Genomic DNA, 6,619 nt, shown 5'->3' with positions numbered 1-6,619 from the left:
TCTGATCAAGAGGAGGATAGTGATGGCTTCTCCCAGAGCACCTCATCACCATTCTCTTGGGTTGCCACATATTCCCCTCCAGCATCTCTTTGCAAGCCTGCTTCCTTCATGTGCTGTCTTGGAGGAGGATGACCCATTGGGTCATTGCTTCAGAAATATTTCCTTACCTAACACTCATAAACCCTTGTACAATTTCCACAACACTTACTGCACCTCCTTGTACCATTGTGCCCCTCTGCAATCTCTCCAGCCCCATATGGCACTGTTCTGATCCAGCCTTAGCAGAAACAAGAAACAGACTCTTTGTCACAAAAAAACTCTCTTATTTATCTCTTGTGAATTAATTGCATTCACGCACTGAAAAGTCCAGGCAATAGTCCTTCAAGGAGTTAACTGCAGTAATAGACCTTATCAGTTCCTTGCCATAATTTCAAGGCCGTGAGCTTCCCCGCCTAAAGGCTGCAAATTAAGTTCTGGCAAGCAGTCTTGTGGCATGAAACACAATGAGCAAAATCTTCAGAAATATAAACTCTTGTCTCCTACGACAACCAATCCCCTTTCCTTCTATTTATTCCCCAGCCAGGAAGGGGCCATTCAGCATCCATGTGTGCTTTGCTTCCCAAGTCGACTCCTTGTCCTCCATTGCTCACCTTTCCTAACTGCTCTGTGCGTACGTGCATCTGGAACAGGCCCCAGCTGTTCTTTCTTCTCACTCATATCAATCTCCAAAGGCACTCTCCAGTGGCTGAGAAATGTCAGAAGGTCCTGGCTCTATGTGGCCGAGGCACAGCATCCATCGGAGCCTTCCCCAGACTCTAGCACTGGCCCAAGTTCCTCCCCAACCTCCTCATCATCTGAGTCTGCCAACAACTCCACTGGTAGTCAGCACACCTTAAAGAGACATCCAACCTAGGAGAAATTTCCTCACAGTGAGAACAGTTACTCATTGGAACAGCTCGCCTTCAGAAGTTGTGAAAGCTAAGCAAGACTAGCGAGGACATGCTCGAAATCAAGCTTTATCCCAAAAGCCAAGCCCAATTGCAAAATAAGAGGGAGGCTGCAGTCGAGGCTTCTTTTAGAGAAGAAGCAAACGGCTTTCCCGCCCGCCCCGCTTCCCTCCTGGGTTCGCTCGCCCAAAGCCGGGGCTGCAGAGCCAGGACGGGCCTCTGCTGGGTGAGACGCTGTCCCGAAGAAAGGAGCTTCGCAAGGGGTCGGCCGGCGGCAGAGCCGGGATAAATCAACCCCCCACGCGATTTGGTCAACCGCATTGAAGGGCTCTCCCTTCCCCGAATGCGGCGATCCACCCGGTCGCTGCTCCCCTTTCGCTGGGATCTCGATTCGCTCGTCTCACCTGGATCAACCGACGTTCCAAAGACGCGGCTTCCTCGCCTGCCCAACCCCGCCTCCTGCTCTTGCGCATCCCGCAAGCGAACGCACGGACCCCCGCCTTAGGATGCTTGGGCCCTCCGCGATTTTCCGCCCGTCTTCCCCGCTTTCCTCCCGCTCCTCCAATCCGATTATCCCCAGGCGGGGTGGAGCGAACGGAGGCAAGAAGAGGCCTTGGTCTCGTGGCCGGGAGAAAGATCGGGATGCAGAAGAATAAAGCAGCTCCTTCTATTCCTCCGGGAGTAAAATTCCAGAAGTGCGGCTGGGATTAATTTGGGATCCGCCGATCAATGCCGAGGAAGCTAAGCGCGGCCGGCTGCAGGCTACGGTTTTGCAGAGTCGGCTTTATGTAGAAGCCGCTTCTGTGCAAACCAGTCCCAAATGAATCGGTGGCTAAATGTGGCGCCGAGCCACGCTGTTCGTGAAGACTCTCCTTTCGGGACAATCGTGCAGAAAGGGGCTGACTTTCCCTTTTTCTACTTAATCGTTTGACCCAGCCAGAGAGAAATGGGAGCGTACATGACCCGTTTGAAAGCTTCCTAGAAGCAAGCGAACTGCAAGGAGTTCAGACAACCGCAAAGGGCATACTTCTTGAGCCACTGCGGTCCGAGGTCATCGACATCGCGGAAGCCCTGGCAGAGCCAACGCCGTACAATCGGTATCGTGGCAAACTCTGCAAACACGCTAAAAACCATTTCGCGCCAACGCCGTCCAAATCGTGCGGCGTTTTGAATTTGAGAGCGCCGACAGCTGAGGCGAATCCATCGGCGACTACATGGCCGCCCTGCGGAAAGCCTCCAAAGACTGTGGGTACCGAGACCTGGACGAGGGCTGCTGGAGCAACTCATCCGTGGGGTCAGAGACATGCGTTTGCGGAGGCGGCTGCTATCAAAAGCAATCTGCGCTGGCAAAGCGCCTGGGCCAAGCCAGGCGCATGAAATGTCCACCCAAGCGGCGGAGACCCAAAAAATGTATCGCAAGAACAGTTGTCGAATACAGTGTGGCTGATGGCCGAATAATACAAGTTGGACTTGAAAACACATAATCAGTTGTCATAACCTTTTAGCTCAGCACCTCAGATTATGCCAAATTTTCTGATCAAGAGGAGGATAGTGATGGCTTCTCCCAGAGCACCTCATCACCATTCTCTTGGGTTGCCACATATTCCCCTCCAGCATCTCTTTGCAAGCCTGCTTCCTTCATGTGCTGTCTTGGAGGATGATGACCCATTGCCTTTATTAAAATAACTAGACAACCTATGACCCATTGGGTCATTGTTTCAGAAATATTTCCTTACCTAACACTCATAAACCCTTGTACAATTTCCACAACACTTAATGCACCTCCTTGTACCATTGTGCCCCTCTGCAATCTCCCCAGCCCCATATGGCACTGTTCTGATCCAGCCTTAGCAGAAACAAGAAACAGATTCTTTGTCACAAAAAACCTCTCTTGTGAATTAATTGCATTCACACACCGAAAAGTCCAGGCAATAGTCCTTCAAGGAGTTAACTGCAGTAATAGACCTTATCAGTTCCTTGCCATAATTTCAAGGCCGTGAGCTTCCCAGCCTAAAGGCTGCAAATTAAGTTCTGGCAAGCAGTCTTGTGGCATAAAACACAATGAGCAAAATCTTCAGAAATATAAACTGTTGTCTCCTACGACAACCAATCCCCTTTCCTTCTATTTATTCCCCAGCCAGGGAGGGGCCATTCAGCATCCATGTGTGCTTTGCTTCCCAAGTCGACTCCTTGTCCTCCATTGCTCACCTTTCCTAACTGCTCTGTGCATACGTGCATCTGGAACAGGCCCCAGCTGTTCTTTCTTCTCACTCATATCAATCTCCAAAGGCACTCTCCAATGGTTGAGAAATGTCGGAAGGTCCTGGCTCTATGTGGCCGAGGCAGAGCATCCATCGGAGCCTTCCCCAGACTCTAGCACTGGCCCAAGTTCCTCCCCAACCTTCCCGCCGAAAATTCAAATCGGCCAATCAGGCGCGGGATCGGCAAGGCGACCCGTGATTGGCTCAAACAAAAAGCGCGAACTCGAATCAAGCGACGGTGATCATAGGCGCGCCTCAACCCGGGTGGAGAAGAAAATCTTCACCAAGCCCAAAATAGAAGGAGTGCCGTGCCGACTAGAAGTGGACACGGGTCAGCGATCACCATCATGTCCTGGGACACTTTGGCGAAGCTTGCCATCAGTCAGCGCCACCTGCAAACACAACGGCTACGAGTCCACGACTACCAAGGAATCGCATCCCTGTTCGAGGACCACCTCTGTCCGAGTCGAGTACGGACCACACAAGAAGACCCTGCCCATCACGATCGTCGAAGGGACCCTGCCTAGTTTGTTGGGACTAGACTGGTTCCGTGCATTGGGCATGGGGTGACTGGCATCTACAAGTGACTGTAACCTAAAGACACACTCATGAGCGAGTTCGAAGATGTCTTCAAGGACTGCCTGGGCAAGTACAAGGGACCCCTATTTCCTTCAACTTAGACCCCAGGTAGCCCCATTAGGTTAAAGGCAAGGAGAGTCCCTTTGCCCTTAAACCTAAGATTGACAAGGAGATAGATAAGCTCATAAATCAGGGATTCTGGTGCCAGTCGATCACGCAAAGTGGGAGACACCAATCGTCACCCAGTAAAACCAGATGGGTCAGTTAGAATCTGTGCTGACCAATTGGCCCCATCTTCACCCATATTTTCAATAAATCACTAGAGATGTGCTATGTTCCTTCTTGCTTAAAAGTCTGTGCTGACCAATTGGCCCCATCTTCACCCATATTTTCAATAAATCACTAGAGATGTGCTATGTTCCTTCTTGCTTAAAAGTCTGTGCTGACCAATTGGCCCCATCTTCACCCATATTTTCAATAAATCACTAGAGATGTGCTATGTTCCTTCTTGCTTAAAAGTCTGTGCTGACCAATTGGCCCCATCTTCACCCATATTTTCAATAAATCACTAGAGATGTGCTATGTTCCTTCTTGCTTAAAAGTCTGTGCTGACCAATTGGCCCCATCTTCACCCATATTTTCAATAAATCACTAGAGATGTGCTATGTTCCTTCTTGCTTAAAAGTCTGTGCTGACCAATTGGCCCCATCTTCACCCATATTTTCAATAAATCACTAGAGATGTGCTATGTTCCTTCTTGCTTAAAAGTCTGTGCTGACCAATTGGCCCCATCTTCACCCATATTTTCAATAAATCACTAGAGATGTGCTATGTTCCTTCTTGCTTAAAAGTCTGTGCTGACCAATTGGCCCCATCTTCACCCATATTTTCAATAAATCACTAGAGATGTGCTATGTTCCTTCTTGCTTAAAAGTCTGTGCTGACCAATTGGCCCCATCTTCACCCATATTTTCAATAAATCACTAGAGATGTGCTATGTTCCTTCTTGCTTAAAAGTCTGTGCTGACCAATTGGCCCCATCTTCACCCATATTTTCAATAAATCACTAGAGATGTGCTATGTTCCTTCTTGCTTAAAAGTCTGTGCTGACCAATTGGCCCCATCTTCACCCATATTTTCAATAAATCACTAGAGATGTGCTATGTTCCTTCTTGCTTCAAACTACCATCATCCCAGTGCCAAGAAGCCCACCATCAAGGAACTGAATGACTACAGACCAGTTGCTCTAACATCTGTAGTCATGAAAACCTTTGAAAGGCTAGTGCTTTCCTACCTGAAAACCATCATGGATCCACTGTTAGACCCTTTGCAATTTGCATACCAAGCAAATAGATCAACAGATGATGCTGTTAATATGGCTCTGCACTACATCCTACAACATCTTGAGTCTCCAAAGACCTATGCAAGGGTCCTTTTGTAGACTTTAGGAGAAACCCTTCCATACCTACACTGCTTACAATACTAAACAACACAGTATCAACAGTAGAAACCTTCAAATTTCTAGGTTCTACCATATCGCAAGATCTAAAATGGACAGCTAACATCAAAAAGCACAACAAAGAATGTTCTTTCTGCGCCAACTCCAAAAGCTCAAACTGCCCAAGGAGCTACTGATTCAGTATCATAGCTCATTGCCATTATTACTGGTTTGCGATGCCTCCCCTTACGGGGTGGGGGCTGTGCTCAGCCACAGACTTCCAAACGGCACAGAAGCCCCTATAGCCTTCTACTCCAGAACGATGTCCTCCACAGAGAGGAACTACAGCCAGTTGGATAAGGAAGCGCTAGCAATTGTGTCAGGGGTAAAAAAGTTTCACGAATACGTTTTTGGTAGAGACTTTGAAATTGTTACTGACCATAGACCGCTGTTAGGGATACTGGCTGGCGACCGCCCAACGCCTGTGGCACTTTCGCCACGATTGACCCGATGGACTATCTTCTTAGCCGCTTATTCCTACAAGCTGCAGCATCGACCCGGAAAAGAAGTGGGGCATGCGGACGCTTTAAGCAGATGCCCACTACCAGGGGCGATCGAAGACCCCACTCCGGGGACGCCCATCCTGCTAATTGACTCTTTGGACTCTGGCCCAGTCACATCTAAGGAGGTGGCTCGGGCATCATACCGGGACATTACTTTGAGGACTGTACTCGGTTGGGTACAAAGAGGGTGGCCCGCTGCGCCGGGCGAACGGTTTAAGGAATTTGTAAAAAAACGTGGGGAACTCTCGGCTCAAGGGGGGTGCCTGCTATGGGGCGATCGAGTGGTGATCCCGGAGAAATTGAGGGAAAGGGTATTGGACCTCCTCCACGAGGGTCACCCAGGGATCGTAAGGATGAAGGGGCTAGCAAGAAGCTATGTTTGGTGGCCACTAATGGACTCAGAAATTGCTGAGAGGGTAGGAAAATGCCAGGCTTGCCAAGAGTCAGACCTCTACCCCAACGGCCCCAGTCAGGAATGGGAAAAACCCCAAGGGCCCTGGTCAAGAATCCACATTGATTTTGCTGGCCCTTTCCACGGCCAAACCTTCCTAGTGGTTGTCGGCTTTCTCTAAATGGTTGGAGATCATTCTCATGAGATCCATGACAGCCGAGGCAGTAATCGCAGCCCTGCGGCACCTATTTGCAACCCACGGGTTGCCTGACACGCTAGTATCCGACAACGCCCGCAATTCACGGCAGCCCAGTTTGAGGAATACTTGGCAGATGAGGGCATCCGACATGCCCTCTCTGCGCCTTTCCACCCTCGTCGAATGGCCTTGCAGGCGTTCCGTCCGGGCGCTAAGAGGCATTGTCAGACTCAAGCCAGGCGAC

The sequence above is a fragment of the Ahaetulla prasina genome, chromosome 5 (genome assembly GCF_028640845.1).
Source record: "Ahaetulla prasina isolate Xishuangbanna chromosome 5, ASM2864084v1, whole genome shotgun sequence".
In the NCBI taxonomy this organism is placed as follows: Eukaryota; Metazoa; Chordata; class Lepidosauria; order Squamata; family Colubridae; genus Ahaetulla; species Ahaetulla prasina.
The sequence above is the reverse complement of the archived record's forward strand: the minus strand, read 5'-3'. Positions refer to the sequence as shown.